The sequence below is a fragment of the Coenobita brevimanus genome, chromosome 101 (assembly GCF_032717465.1).
Source record: "Coenobita brevimanus isolate Jiangsu-jjx chromosome 101, ASM3271746v2, whole genome shotgun sequence".
NCBI lineage: Eukaryota > Metazoa > Arthropoda > Malacostraca > Decapoda > Coenobitidae > Coenobita > Coenobita brevimanus.
The window spans coordinates 34082455-34098594 of record NC_137054.1 but is presented as its reverse complement, the minus strand read 5'-3'; the positions used below and the strand labels follow the sequence as shown (position 1 = coordinate 34098594).

General features: G+C 45.8%; 1 non-coding gene across 1 annotated transcript; it reads left to right on the top strand.

Moving 5' to 3' along the window:
* Positions 1–214: 214 nt before the first annotated feature.
* Positions 215–333, top strand: LOC145415285 (5S ribosomal RNA). Its single transcript, XR_013900062.1, has one exon. It is a non-coding gene; the product is annotated as a 5S ribosomal RNA (ribosomal RNA).
* The last annotated feature ends 15807 nt before the right edge of the window (positions 334–16140 follow it).

The following is a 16140-nucleotide window of genomic DNA, read 5'->3' as shown; positions in this document are numbered from 1 at the left end:
ATAGAATTTAACAGCTCAACATCCCAACATCGTCTATTCATTCTTTCACAGTAATAGTTTCCTCGTATTATGAATTTAATAATTCTTACGGACTGAGAGAAATTCAGCTTCCTCCAGATGTCATTGAATATTGACACAAAATACTACTGTTTGTTCATTCACTCATATATCTACATGGCTTTCATAATGTCAAATTGTCATTATTATTATTATTGCCAACGGCCATACCACGTTGAGTACACCGCTTCCCGTCCGATCAGCGAAGTTAAGCAACGTTGGGTCTGGTTAGTACTTGGATGGGTGACCGCCTGGGAACACCAGATGCTGTTGGCATCCCTACGTGTCAAATGGGGTTGGTGGAGGATTAGTGCCCCTCCCTGTAAAACAATTAACTCTAAGCCCTTGGCCACCCCGTCTGGGATACATGGCGTCTGGCAATGAATGAATGAATTATTATTATTATTATCATTATTATTATTATTTTATTATTATTGTTATTATTATTATTATTATTATTATTAGTAGTAGTAGTAGTAGTAGTATAGTTTTAGTAGTAGCAGCAGCAGTAGTAGTAGCAATAGTAGTAGTTGTAGTAGTAATCTCTCACCTTTCAACACCACTATCCGATAAAGAAAGTGGCTACGAGAAGCTCTTGTAACATGAGAGAGCACTCAGAGAGTGCAACACCTGCGTTCATCAACTGAACTACAAACCGAAAATTTAGCTTTGCCCTGCATCTATGACCTTCCACTGATTACTCTCAAAAAAGAATTACATCATTCTTACCTCCCTGTTAATTGTTTCACCAAGTGTGGTTCAAATCTGATCAGAGGTGTTGAGTTTACGTTGTCCAGTGATCTTGAACTTTGATATTTTCCTGTGTCCATGACTTCTGAATGACTGTTCGCGAAATAAATTTTATACTGGCTTTTATGTATACGAACCCTTACATAAAGCTATATTTGTATCAAATAAAAACTGATTAAATTGATATTACCGTAGGATTTTAAACTCTGGCTTATGTCTCTGAAGAAAAAAAAAAAAAAGTTTGCACACTTGGGTGATCCTCAGCTCATCTACCATGTTTGATCCACATCTGATCAAAACTGTCTTGGTCATTTTGTTCGCCAACAGAACATATGGGATCGAAGATTGACCTTGCCTTGTAACCTTGACCTTTGGTTGATTGTTCCCCAGACTGAAACCCTTTGTTCTTCCCTAACCCTTAACTGTTCCCAGAGTTTGGTGTAAATCAGTTTAAACCTTTAAGTTGACCTCAACCTTTGACCTACATTTCTCAAAAACAAATAGTCTACCTCTTAGCAGACCCTTAATCCTTCCACCAAGTTTGGCTGAATTTGGATGAAAACTATTATTTTGTTAACACTTGCAAAGGTTGAATTTTGACCTTGTCCTGTGTCCTTGACCTTTGACAGTGTCCACAAAACAGACTCACATGTTCTTTCATAAGCCTTATTCATTTCTGGAAGCTTGGTGTATATTACTTAAAAACTTTTAGTTGACCTTGACCTTTGACCTTGACCTTGTAGCTATTGCCCCCCCCAAAAAAAAAATACTCCTCATCCGACCTACAATCAGTCCACCAAATAGGTGAATATCGATTAAAAACTGTTTGATATTTGAACTAATTTGTTTACACACACACACACACACACACACACACACACACACACACACACACACACACACACACACATACACACACACACACACACATATACAGGGACAATGCACACCAGTAAGCCCACATAGTGTACACACAAACATACTCATTAACCACACGGAAACATTCACATAACACCCACAAATACACCTATTACATCAATAAACGCAGGTTTTACGTATTACAGGCATAACTCATTGTCCCTTTAACACACCTACAAAAGGCACACTAACACACCCACGTAAAGCACATTCATAGACTATACACTAGCCATAAGGATTTTTAAGCACAACTAACTGCTGAATCACACACACACACACACACACACACACACACACACACACACACACGACAAGCATACCCCCTCCCACACACACACACAACCAAAATACCTACATGTGATTTTCTTGTGGATTCTAGACACCCTGCAATTTCCTCAACGCACCCAGACCAAACACGCAGGCACAAAGACACACCCACGTACCGTAGACTTAAGGATTCCAAGCACACCTCACACCAACCAAACTCTCTCTCTCTCTCTCTCTCTCTCTCCAGCCAAAGTCGCGTCACAAAATGCGTTCTTATAAACACGTCTCACACATCCGGATTTAAGGCCATGCAGTTGGGGCGTCAGGAGATCGGGTTTTAAATTTGCTGTTGAGATAAGGTCGGTTAGTTGCCAGACTTATGGGGCTAGGGATTGAGGAGGAGAGGGGGAAGGGGGATTAGGGATGGGAGGGGGAGATTGGGGAGAGGGAGCGAGATGGGAAAGACCAAGGAAAAAGAAGAGGGAGTGGAGGAAAGAAGGAGAATGGAGGGGGGAAGAGGAACGACAGAGGGGAAGGGGAAGGAGAGATATGAGTGATAATGGGATAAAAGTGAGGAAGGGAAGGGAGAGAGGGGAAATGATAAAGGGAGAAGGAAAGGGAGCGAGAGAGATGAGATAGGAAAATGGGAGGGAGGGATTAGGGAGAAAGATTACGAGGGAGTGAGGGGGGGACCAGGGACAGTGAGAAATGGAAGAGAAAGGTGAAGGGGAAGGAGGGAGAATGGGACCGGAGCGGGACTAAGTCTAGAAGGAAAGAAGGAAAAGATGAGGAAAATGTACCGAGTTAATGCTTGTCTTTCGCATTTTCTCTACGGTACCTTTCTCTTGATTCATTCTTCCTTCCTTCTTTCTTTTCTTTTTCCCTATATTAGTTTGCTTATTTCTTTTACCATTTCCTGTCTCTTGCAACCGTTCATTTCCGTTCCTTTTCTCATTTTTTTCTACTTCATTCCTATTTTCTTTAATCGAGCGCAATAATATATAATTTCCATACGATGACCTCTGCTTTATTTTCTACTTGAACAGAACCAGACCTTTCTTACTGTGTTTGATCAGTGACTTTCGGTCTTCTCTTACTAATTCCAATACTTCCTCGTTTCTCCTTTTCACTTTTTTTTCCATCTTTCTTTTCTTCCTTCTACTCTCTTTCCCCTGTCTACTAACTTTTTAAAATAGTCAATCATTGGTTCATCTGTTGTCCCATTGCTGTCTTAATTTTGCCATAATTTCTTCAGTTCACCATTTACCGTTTCTCTCATTTCATCTCTCTCTCTCTCTCTTCTCGGATGAATTTTGATTGATCCGCGACATAATCTTGCTACAAAAGGCAAAATATATTAAAGTGTTAGATGGCCAGCCAGAATGGGTCACGTCCAGTTTTTCCTAAATTGCTCCATGTGAAAGACTACTGTCCTAATACCACAGATTCAGGTGCACTAATGAGGCAGTTCAGGCAAGAAAACAAGCTTTAGTAATGGAAGAAGCAGTGCTATGTATGAGAGGATGACAGTGACCGCATACCAAGTGGTTCATATGTCAGAAAGGCAGAACCGATGTTGCGGTAAGGCAAGAAATTTTCGTATTTCTTGCAAGTAAAATCGAATATCCAGCATTTCATATAACTACTTTATCTTTTTAGTCGCACTGAGCACTGTTATAAAACTGCAACTTAATACCGCGCCGAGGATCCAAAGACAAATCTCGTATAACCTTGCCGCGTACAACAGATCCTTTGTGATGCGATGATTGATTTTACATCCTATTTTAAACAACGTGATTTTTTATACGGGAGGTATTAACCTGAAAATTTTTCCTTTACCATACAAAGAAACAAGCTACACTTCATATCACTTTCACATACTGTACTTACCTTCCTACCTACCTACTAACCTTCCTACCTCTTGTACCTCCCTCCCTACCTCACAGACTCCTTCCCTACCTGTCTCCCTGCCCACTTAATGCCTACCTTCCTACCTGTCTCCCTGCCCACTTAATGCCTACCTTCCTACCTGTCTCCCTGCCTACTTAATTGCAGTCTCTCATTACTCTATGAAATGTATTTCTGTCTGATGGAAAACTTGATAACTGAGAGAAAGAACTAATAGTAATAATAATAATAATAATAATAATAATAATAATAATAATCAGTAGAAGAAGAAGAAGAAAAAAAAAAAAAGAAGAATGAGCACTTACAGGGTGCAATATTGGCACCTCCGTCAGTTAGTCTAAAGCAGTGGTTCTCAAGTTGGTGGGCGTGCCCCCCTAGGAAGAGTGGGCCGTAACGATTTTAGAAGGGGGGAGAGATGACTCAGAAGAAAAATAGTGACCTGAATAAATGTGTGTGTGTGTGTGTGTGTGTGTGTGTGCGCGTGTGCAATGAGGATCCACTGATTTAGTATAAATTCAGCATTCATATTCCGTCCCTGCTCCAGCCTTCAAAGCACATTTTTGTTTGTATCCATGCAATGAATTGGTTTCTTTCCTCTTCTGTCCGTCGCCTAGTCACCCTCCGACTTTTTCTCTCTTCTGGCTTTTTCCAGAGGAAATGAGAGATTTCAGAAATCTCATAATGCTGCATGGCCCGCAACTGTTATTAAAGCCTGAATAAAAAAAAATATATATGTAAATTTCCAAGACTGAACACAAATTTACCTTGACAGTTCATTACTGTATTTATTTACAATTTCAAAAATTTCACACGTCTTGCGCCCGCTGCGTCTACAAGTGACAGCTTCTCTTCTCTCGCATTCACAGATTTACTTTTTCGACTGACTGATGCTTAGGAATGTGACTCAAGCAGTAATAGTCATTGGTACGCCTGTCAAATGAAAGAATGAAAACAGGGCTGTCTCATAATAAGAAGGAAAGCTGACAAATATAAAAGAGATTACCAAAATGCATGTGCTGGTTTGATGATTTTGACTGTGAAGTGATGTTCTACAGCATGCTGTTGTGTTTATGATAATGAACAAGCATGTACTGATTTGAGGTTTTGACCTTGAGGTGCAGTTTTATGACAATGTCAAGTGTTTTTGACTTAATTGTGATGTTTCATGACAATATGGTAGTCTTTATGAATATGACCATGTTGTATTTACGACGATAATCATTCATATATATATATATATATATATATATATATATATATATATATATATATATATATATATATATATATATATATATATATATATATATATATATTTTACTCTGTGGTGATGTTAATGACCATATGGCAGTGTTTTGTTTTATGAGGTGGTGTTCATGACCATGTGCTGGTTTTTATGACCAGTTGGCAGTGTTTTTTTTTACGTTGTGGTGCTGTTTGTGAATTTGTGGTAGTGTATATGACCGCGAGATGGGGTACCATATGGTGTTGAGATTGGGTTAATGACTATATGATGAACTTTATGACCACGACCATGACCATTTTGTGGTCCTTACAACAATTTAATGCTATTTTGGCTATGTTTTTTCATTAATGACCACGGGGTGATGATTATGGTCATACAGTAAAGTTCATAACATGAGGTGGTACTTATAGTCAGGAGATAATGTAATGACTATTTTGTAATAATAATTACAAAAAGGCAGTGTTTGTGATCCTGAACAAGTATTGTATGGTGGTGTTTGTGAACATGAGGTGATCTTTTATGATTATGAGGTGGTAGTTATGATGATGGTGTGGGGTACATGAGCGTGTTGTGGCTTATGACCATGTAATGGTGTTTATGATTATGACCCAGTTGTAATGTTTATGACTATGACCATGTGGTGCTTTTTATGAACCTGTGGAGGTATTAATAAATACGTGCTGACATTTCCGTCCAACTGATGGTGTCTATGATCTCTTTTCTGTTGACGCTATGTTAATGTGGTGTATGATACACCGATATCCACAAACTAGTACTGTATCTCTGCGAGATCATTTGTTCCGCGCTGCTCAGTCTCAAGCCAAGTACAAAAAAAAGAAAAATAAATACAGTAGTAATCTTGATTATGCCCTCTAGCAAGAAACCTCACATTGAAAATCAACAGCAAAGGATCAGTGTCAAAACTTTCAGTCACGAAATTAATTAAAAGAACAACAGGATTCATATTTCTCCGTTTTGAATGAGGTGAATGCAGGAGAGGGAAGCTTTTACGAGGTAACATCAAACATGGCGGCTCAAATGTCTGGTATTATAAACTTTCCTCATCTACCCTTGTCCCCTGAAAAGGGGAGTAGTGGAATGAAGAAGAGCTAATTCAGTCTATATTCAACCGGTTTCAGGTCCACTTGAACCTGTGGCAACAATAATAACAACAATAATTCCTGAGTAAGTTTTAGAGTCAGATGATGGCAGGGAAAGAGAGACAGGGTGTATATATGTGGACCAAGGCTAAGAGGGCAAGACCAGAAGACGACTGAGATAAATAATTGTTTTAAGGACAAAAGATCTGATTTTCCACTGTGACTTTGACATTAAACCAATTCCACTCCAGATCGAATTCCTTCAACATTGCCTTACCCTGAACCCTATCACGAATAAAACTGTCTGGTGTTAGGTGAAGAATATTACTAGAATTGTCCTGACTATGAGAGGGTCAGTGATGGCAGTATTAACACCCTTCGGTATGAGAGGGTTCCTTTACCCAGAAGTCAGTCATCCTGCAGCAACATAATATGGGTGTAGTATGTATGCAGGTATACGGTTACAAATATAACAGATACAACACAGATACAGACATAAACTATTTTCATTATATGTAAAACTCTGTGGGACTAACACACTAACTCACTAGCTTTCTTTACCATACCACCCATCCTGACTTTCATGAAAATAAATGTACATATTAAAATGCAACTGAAAAGGAAATAAAGAATCGTTAAAAAACTAAAGACAGAAAAGGAGGACGCAATTAAAATACCTCCCACAAGAGATTCTTTTTAACAACGAAAAACTCTCTTTTATGAAGTTTCGACTTTTTTTTTTTTTCAAATCCTTTTTGGAGGTGAAGTTTAGCCGCCTCTTGACTTTACAGAGGCAGTTTCCCCTTGCGCTTGTTTAACTGGAAGTATGTCTGCCATTATAACCAAAGGGTTATGGTAATAATCTTCTTTATAAACTGAAGATGTGTTCTAAGCATTCATTCATTCATTGCCAGACGCCATGTATCCCAAACGGGGTGGCCAAGGGCTTAGAGTTAATTGTTTTACAGGGAGGGGCACTAATTCTCCATCAACCCCACTTGACACGTACGGATGCCAACAGCATCTGGTGTTCCCAGGCGGTCACCCATCCAAGTACTAACCAGACCCAACATTGCTTAACTTCGCAGATCGGACGGGAAGCGGTGTACTTTTTTATATATCAATTACCTCCTTTCACTTTTATTTCAATTCTGTGTTGGGTTGGTAGTATTTAACGCCTTTCTCTTAGCGTTCCATTTGTCCATTCATGTATTTAAAACCATTCCAGCTGGTTCATATGGTCATTCATTCTCTTAGGATCCTTCTTCCATTTCTTCGTATGTTCCTTCTATCTATTAATGTTTAATCACCTTCTCATGCTGCCTTATCGGAATATTCATATATTCAAACCACACTCTCATACTGCTGTCTGTTTATTCATGAATTTACTAACTTGTCACACTGTTTCACCGCTTTGTATTTTCTGTAACTCTTCTTATTGGTTTATGTGTCTCTTCACTGTATTTCATTCCCTCCCACCTATTGATCCACTTCCTAGCCTCTGTCTCCTACTGCTGTAGGTTCACCTCCCAGTTTTCCTCTGTCCCTCCTTCCTATTGGAAAATATCTCAGTCTGTGTGTCCCTCCTGTTGGTTCAGTTCTAGCTTCTCTGTCCCTCACCTCCTATTGTTCCAGTTCAAGTCTCTTCCCTGCTCTTTTATTATTGGTCCACTCAATTCTTATCACGATAAGTTTCTTCCGGGTTAAACCAAGACATCGGCAGAGGTTTGGATCTGTCATGCGGTGCGACGGAATCCTGGGTCCGGTGATGAGTTAAAAAAGAAGGGAGGATATCAAGACTAGGGAAGAGTTATGAATTTATTAGGAACTATAATAAACAGTAGCTGGAATATGGTACTGAAACTTACTATAATATATTTTCTTTATTAACCTGGAGGGGTAACATGAAGCAATAGCCTCCAGGTTGCCTAGTCCTTCGCCATCAGGCGGATTTTTCTTCATAATGCATCACTCTCATCCATACACCTTCGTTCTCTGTCCTTCTGGCTCGTTCGCGGTCTCCCTTTCTCCTTCCACATCACTTGCATGCACTCCTGCAGTCAACCATTCACTCACCAATAGTCCCACATGCCTAAAGCATCTCAGAGTATACTTACTCCAATACTTTTCAGCACAACCCCATCCTAAATTCCTCTTTCGTTCTTCCCTCTCACCCCGTAATTCTATACTTTCTTGTCAGAGAACTCATGTCCATTCACTTCATTCTTGGCCAGTGTCCTTACTGCAAAGTCAAAGTTTCATATTCATACGTTTGTGTGGGGCTTATCGGTCATGCAAAGACTTCTTTCATTTCACGGCCCCCTCCCTATCACAGCTCACTGACTTCAAGAACACTGCTGCTCTCCTGCCATGTCTACTCATCCTCGTACTTCGTCCTTCAAAATTCCATCTATGGTCGTTGTAAACACAGATACTTGAATGAGCTCACATTCTTTCTTTCCTGGCCATGATGCCTTACTACACATTCCGTAGCTTTACTCCACTTCATTTCCCCAAAATAACATTACTATAGTCTTTGCTACAAAAATTTTCAAATTTCTTTTTTACGGAAAACTTCACTCTGGTTCACCAACCCTTGTAAGCATCACTCGTTTACAAAGCAGCATAGTATCACCCACAAACAACACTACAGATAATTTCCACACCCTGGGATCATTCAATAAGGGCAATCCAACATCCACTACAAAACCTTGTCACAACACTACCCATTTATGTAATAAACAATTTGGGACACATAACATATACATGTTTAAGTTGAACCTTCAAATAACAACAGTAACAACAACTACAACGACAGCAACAACAACAACAACAGCAGCAATAACAACAGCAGCAGCAACAACAACAGCAGCAGCAACAACAACTACAATAATAATGATTACATTACTACTACTGCTGCTGCAACTACTACTACTACTACTACTAATGATAAAAATGAGACTATTACTACTACTACTGTAATAAAAACAGTAAAACAAGAATACTACTCAGATACTCCACGTACATGTCGTTGAACTCATCAGCAAGGAATGTGATGAAATTGCTTAAAATAACCTGATAATTTTCCATTGTTTTAAACTTCTCCTCTTCCGTTCTCCCTTCCCTTCACTCATTCCTTCATTCTCTCTCTCTCTCTCTCCATTCGTATTCGCAAATATTGAAAATTCTTAATCGCATTCGCCAGTGCTGGAAAACTTACATTCGGACCATCCTTAATGTAGAGAGAGAGAGAGAGAGAGAGAGAATCTATGTGATTGTCTATGCACTGTATATGGCTGAATCGGTAGAGAGACGGCCTGTAATCCTAATGGACTTAGGATCGAATCCCGGCTGGGACATAGAACATTTTAAGTATTTGAATTTCATAAAAGCAGACTTCACTGACCTACCATAAGACCCGCCGACATGTCGTAAAAATACCCCCGCTCATAACCAGTACATCAGTCCTGTATGAGCAGCCCTATCATGAATTCAATATGGACGGTGGGAGGGTGGGTGTTAGCGCCGAAGTGGTGACATGTGGTGTGTAGGAGGACTATTGGGCCTTGGGATAGGACCTGAAGCCTTTGTCCAGAGTCGGACACATTTTGCCCAGAGTCGGACACGTAAATATATATATATATATATATATATATATATATATATATATATATATATATATATATATATATATATATATATATATATATATATATATATATATATATATATATATATATATATATATATTGTAATGCTAGGTGTTTAAGGCTCGACTTCCCGTTCCTCAGACACCTAACCCGTAGCGGGGTTCTCTTTCTAGACCGGGGCTTAGGACAAATAAGAGAGAGGCAGGACACAAAAACTCCGGGCAATAACCTAACACGTGTATTACTCAGTCAGGCAAGGGACAACAGCAGATGTTACAAACACAATATTTGGTTGATCGCGAACACATATATCTAGATAATTAGTATCTCGCAAGATACTATGGGAGAATACACTAAAATAACACTCGAGGCGGAGAATTCAGAATTAGTACAGTCCAAGGTCTCTGAGCGCGTGGAGGAGTTAGAGATGAGGCTCACTATGGGAGAGTGTAAGGCACTGGGGTCATATTGTGATTGTGGTAGTATGGGGCGGAGTTTACTGGTAACATGTTCACTTTACTATTTTCTGGGGTCAAGGGACTTTTGGTTAATTATTACTACAAAACTCCATGGCTTGGGTATTTCTCCTACTGTGATGTGGTGGATATTGTGCATCGGTCTTATTCACTAGCACTTTGGTTCTATATGGACTATTCACTGTTCCGCCTTGTCACTGTTAGACCATCATCATTTCAATTTCACTTAAATCACTTGGTCTGGTACTATGAATGCACTTTATTGCCTCACCGCTGTTACACTACAATAGGGTAGCAGTCACTGTCTCATGGGTCACTGGGCGGCAGATGCGGCGGGGAGACAATCCTGCTCTACTTCTGCCGGAGCAGGGGCACCGCCAGGGGAGGCTGGGCCGAGAGGGCACGGGATCACGCACAGGGGCGTTCTCTCTCGTTCAGGGCTGCAGATGGCGAAGAGGCCTGTATTTTCCGGGCTGGGGACTGGATGTGGCCCTCAGGACTGGGGCCGAACAATTGCCTGAACCTCTCGTTCAGGTTCCTGCCAGAGGTAGAGGTCCTCCATTGTCAAGACGTAGGGAGCTCCCACCCGGGCGTTCTGGGGAGGACCTGGGGTTCCGAGGGCTGTGGCTCCCTGAGCTAGGCAGCACCGACAGGGAGGGACTGCAGCACCGGTCTGCATCAGGGTCCGTCAGGTGGGTCTTCTCCAGGGCCAGTCATAGGAAGCAGAGGCCGGGAGAAGCTATAGGGCCTCTCCAGTACTCCTCTACGTCCTCTGCATTGGGGGTCGGGGAACTCGTCTCACACTGGGGCGGCGGGGCGGCTCTCTGCTGCTTCTGGCCGTGGGGCCTGGCTACTGGCCGTGGCTTCCCAGGGGCACGACCACAAGGCGCCAAGGCCCATCTACTGGTCGTGGCCTGGGAGGGTGAGTAACTGCCAGCAAACCCAGCGACACGTTCGGAGTGGCTACTGGCCATCTGACAAAGGCGGGAGCGGCTACAGACCGACTCCTTCAGGAGGGGTGGAGAGCTTCTACAGGCTGACTCTGGGGCAACACCTTCGGAGTGGCTACCGGCCGTCTGATGAAGGATGGAGCAGCTACCGGCCGACTCCTTCAGGAGGAATGAGCAGCGGCTACAGGCCGACTCAGGGGCAACACCTTCGGAGCGGCTACCAGCTGTCTGACGAAGGCAGGAGTGGCTACAGGCCGACTCCTGCAGGAAGGCTGTGGAGCGGCTACAGGCCGACTCCTTCAGGAGGGGGTTTGGAGCGAATACCGGCCGTCTCTGGAAGGACACCTTCTGATGAAGGCGGGAGCGGCTACTGGCCATCTGCTGGTTACCCTCAGTTTGGCTACTGGCCGATTCCTTAGCGAGGGGTGAGTGGCTACTGGCCGTTTCAAGAAGGAAGGCACCTTCAGAGAGGCTACTGGCTGTCTCCTGAAGAAGGCAGGAGTGGCTACAGGCTGACTCCTTAGGGGCACTGGCAGGAGCTGGACAGACAGCTCCACCTCGAAATTGGATGGTGGAAGCTCACCCAGAAGGTAGTGCAGGATTCCTGCTATGGCGCCGGCGGGCATATGGCCCGGGCTGATTTGGGCCGTTGTCTCGGTGCTCTGCTGCTGCTCCTCCATGGGGTCCTTGTGGGGGTGTCTGGGAGTTCATGGGGGCACTATGCTGAATTCCTGGTGGAGGTGGTTGGACGTTCCAAGGGACACTATACTGTATTTCACCACCGTCCACTTCGAAAAAGTCACATCCCCGTGACTGGAGGTGATAGATGTGAGTATCGTGGGTGGCGTACATGGGCTGGAGATTTCTGAGGAGGGCTTGCCAGGTGGTGGTAGCGATGTTCTCGTCCTGCTCTGCGTCACAGGTGAGGAAGAGGGTGAAAGTGGTGGTGGGGGAGCAGAGGAGGTGGAGGAGGTGGTGTGGTCCTCGGACCCTGTTGGTTTCGACCGAGGGTAGGTGCCCATACAGCCCGTCAGATCCTCATGGTTGTGGTTGTTGCCCGTGGTGTGATGTGGTGCTGAATGCTGGACACCGAGGGTAGGAGTTGGGTTTTGTGACGGGGTAATGCGGCGTAGGGTCTCTGGGGAGTACAGGTGGCTGGGATTTGGGCCTGGTGTAGCATGACAGTGTGAAGTTGTGGGGAAGTGGGTGGGGTTGGAGAGTGGGTGTATCGGGCGGGTGGGCATGAGGCGGTCGGAGCGGGTGGTTGTAGTTTTGAGGGTCGGCAAGGGTGGTGAAGTGGGCGTGTGGGATGGGCATGAGCGTGAGGTGCGTGCTGTTGGGTGCGGGGTTGTTGAGACGGGGTGTGGGGAGGTAGGAGTGTGGATGTGGTGTGGTGGGTTGGAGGAGGTGGCGGTGGCCAAGGGTGGTGGTGGTGGTGTGTTGGTGTGGGCGGGACACGCGGTGCTGGGCGTAGGGGACAGGGTGGCAGGAGGAGGTGGTGAGGGGGAGTGGTGGGGCGTTGGTGGTGCAGGTGAGCTGTCAAGTGAGGTGCAAGGTGGTGTGGCGGCCGAGGAGGGGGAGGTGGCAGAGGAGGTGGAGGGAGAGGGGGAAGAGGAGACGTAGTACTCGTAGGTGGGAGGGGGGGCCAGCGCTGGGGTAGAAGGAGGGACAGGGTGTGGGGCTGGGGCAATAGGGGCAGGAGCATGGAAGGGACGTACATGGTGGTTTCGGAGAGTGCGAGGGGCACCGTGGTAATCAATGGTAACTTGATAGGGGTTGGGGATGCGGGTGATAGTGTTGGGCCCTGTGAAGCGGGTGCGAGTTTGTGAGGGGTGGGGAGTTGGGCGATTATGACGGTGTCACCAGGTCAGTAGGGGCTGAATGCTGTGTCGGGGAAGAGGTCCAAGTTGTTTTGAAGGTGGTCAAACGGCGCTTAAGGTGGCGGGTCTGTTGCGGGAGCGGAGGTGGGTGGTTGCAGGTGCTGCTGAAGGGGCAGTAGGAGGGGTGTCTCACTGAATATCCGCTCATATGGCGAAACTCCGTCTTCTCTGGGGCAGGAGTTGATGCCCCATTGGACAATCTTTACGTGGGCAGGCCAGTTGTCGTCTTTAGTGGCTTCTATTCGTATGCGAAGTTGATTCATGAGGGTACGATGGCTGTGCTCACAAACTGCATCTCCCTGTGGCCAGTAGGGGGAGGAGAGGGAGATGTTATACCCGAAAATTTTTGCGAGTTCCTCCCAGACTTTCTCGGTGAACTCGTGTGCTTTATTCGAGTGGATGGGTTGGGGAATGCCAAAGTAAGGAAAGACTTGTCGAAGGAGGGCGTCGGCTACTGCGACAGCTTGATGTTCCTTGGCTGGGCAGGCCACGACGAACTTGTAATAGGTGTCAACGAACATGATTACATACTTGTAATCCGATTTTGAGGGCAGAGGCCCTACCATGTCGATGGCTAGGAGCTGCCAGGGTTTGTGGGTGGTGATGCGGCCCGACAGTCCGGCGATACGTGTGATGTCTTTTCTGAGTGCACAGATGAGGCAGCTTTGAATAATTTCCTTGGTGAGGGCTGAGGGGTTGGGTGCCCAGTAGGCATCGTTGAATGCTTGCAGCAATTTTTTGGTACCCAGATGGATGCAGTTGTGGGCGTGAAGGTGGCGTAAGGCATCGAGAGCGGTGTCAGGGGCCAGGAGGATATGACCGGAGGGGTTTAGGAGGTTGTCGCCCTGCCGGTATAGTTTCTTGAACAGGTGGGAAGGAATCCATGGTGGTCGCTCCTTGCGGTACCATTGCTGTAGGAGGTCTGTTTCCAGCTGGACAGCATGGATGGGGAGCTGGGAGAGGGCGTCCACGTTGGTATGGAGCTTGCCTGGTCTGTAGGCGATTTCATAATTGAACTCATCTAGGGTCTTGCACCACCTGAGGAGTTGGGTGTTGTGGGAGTCGGACGGTCTTAACCACCGGAGGGACTGGTGGTCCATAATGATGGTGACCTGGGTCCCGGAGAGGTATGCCCAGAAGTGTTGGAGAGCCCATATCATGCCCAAACATTCTCGTTTGGTGGCGGCATAATTTTTCTCCACCTGATTCATGGTATGGCTGGCACAGGCGATGATGCGTTTGCAGCCCTCCTGGACTTGTGCCATAACAGCGCCTATGGCGGAGGGGGAGACATCAGTGTAGAGGCGGAAGGGGAGGGCGTAATCAGGAAAAGCCACGATGGGGGCGGAGACGAGTTTGTCTTTTAGCTGCTGGAAAGCAGCTCGTCTCTTGTCCGTCCAGAGGAACGGATCCCCTTTTCGGGTTAGATAATGGAGAGGTTTGGTGATGTGGGCAAACCCCTTCACAAAATGGCGGTAGTAGGATGTCAAGCCTAGGAAGGCTCGAATGCCGTGGACGTCCTGTGGTGGGAGTATGTCCGCGATGGCGTGAAGCTTGTTGGGGGCGGGGGAGATTCCTGCCTGGGAGATGACATGTCCCAGGAACGAGACGGTCCGAGCAGCCAAGACGCACTTAGAGGGCCAGAGTTTGAGGCCTGCCTGTCGGATTCTGGTAAAAACCTGGCAGAGGCGCTGCAGGTGGTCGGCCCAGGTTTGGCTGAAGATGATGACGTCATCTAAGCGCACCAGGCATATTTCCCACGTGAGGCAGCTGAGGACAGATTCCATTAACCTAGAGAAGGTGGCAGGGGCGTTGCAGAGACCGAATGGCAAGACATTAAACTTGTAATGTTTGCCATTACTTGTCGAGAAGGCAGTTTTGCCTCGGTCTTCCTGTCACACAGGGACTTGCCAATGTCCAGACTGGAGGTCCAAGGTGGAGAATCAGGATGCTACGTACAGGGAATCCAAGGAATTGTCTATTCGAGGGAGTGGATTGGCATCTTTGATAGTTACGACTTTAGAGCGATGGTATGCGAAGCAGAATCACATGTGCTGTCCTTCTTTTTCACTAGGACGACAGGGGAGGACCAGGGGCTGGTGGAAGGGGAAATGACGCCTGCTTCTATCATTTCTTGTACTTGGTGGTCCTCCTCTTCCTGCTGTCTATGGTTCTTCCCCTGGGATGGTTGTCGAATTGGTGGGCCTGTCGTATGAATTTCATGCGACAAGTATGTGGTATGTCCGACGACTGCTGGCCCTGCTGTGAACAGATCCTGGAAATCCAAGAGAAGGCGGCGTAGGGCGTCTGAATGATGAGCGGAGAGATGGTCAGGAATGGGTGGTAGGGGGGCGGGGGAGTGGGAGGGGGAAGGGGCACAGGGCTTGGCTTCTTCCATCTCTCCAATTATGAGCCCTTTTGGGAGGGTGTGGGGTGAAGGGGTGAGGTTCACAATTCAGACTGCTGTGTGATGTGGGGGGAGGAAAGCTGGAGACAAAAGGCAGGCCGAGAGGGCTCCCAGCAGCAGGATGGGGGAGAAGAAGACAGAGGGGCCGGAGGGCTGGTTGAAGGGCACCCAGGCCTCATGATGAGGGGGAATGGTAACAGCGGCAGAAACAGTGGCGGGAAAAGAGGGAGGAGGGGTAGTGGGAGGGGGCACAGGAGGGGAGGGGAGGAGGGGGGTGAGGGAGGGAGGAAGGGGGCGAGTCTTTCGGCTGGGGCTGGGGCATACAGGTGCAGACGGCCCGGGGAGGGTTGGGTGGGGCATGGAACTGGAGCTGTCGGTAGCAGCAATCTATGGTGGCCTCTATCTTCTGTAACAGGTCCAGTCCTAAGTACCCGTCGTAGTTCCGGCAGGAAGAGTCGAAATTTATAAACTGGTGGTGGGTTGACACCGGCTGGTGGGTGTCGACCCTTAACCCGTCATGTCCCGAGCTAT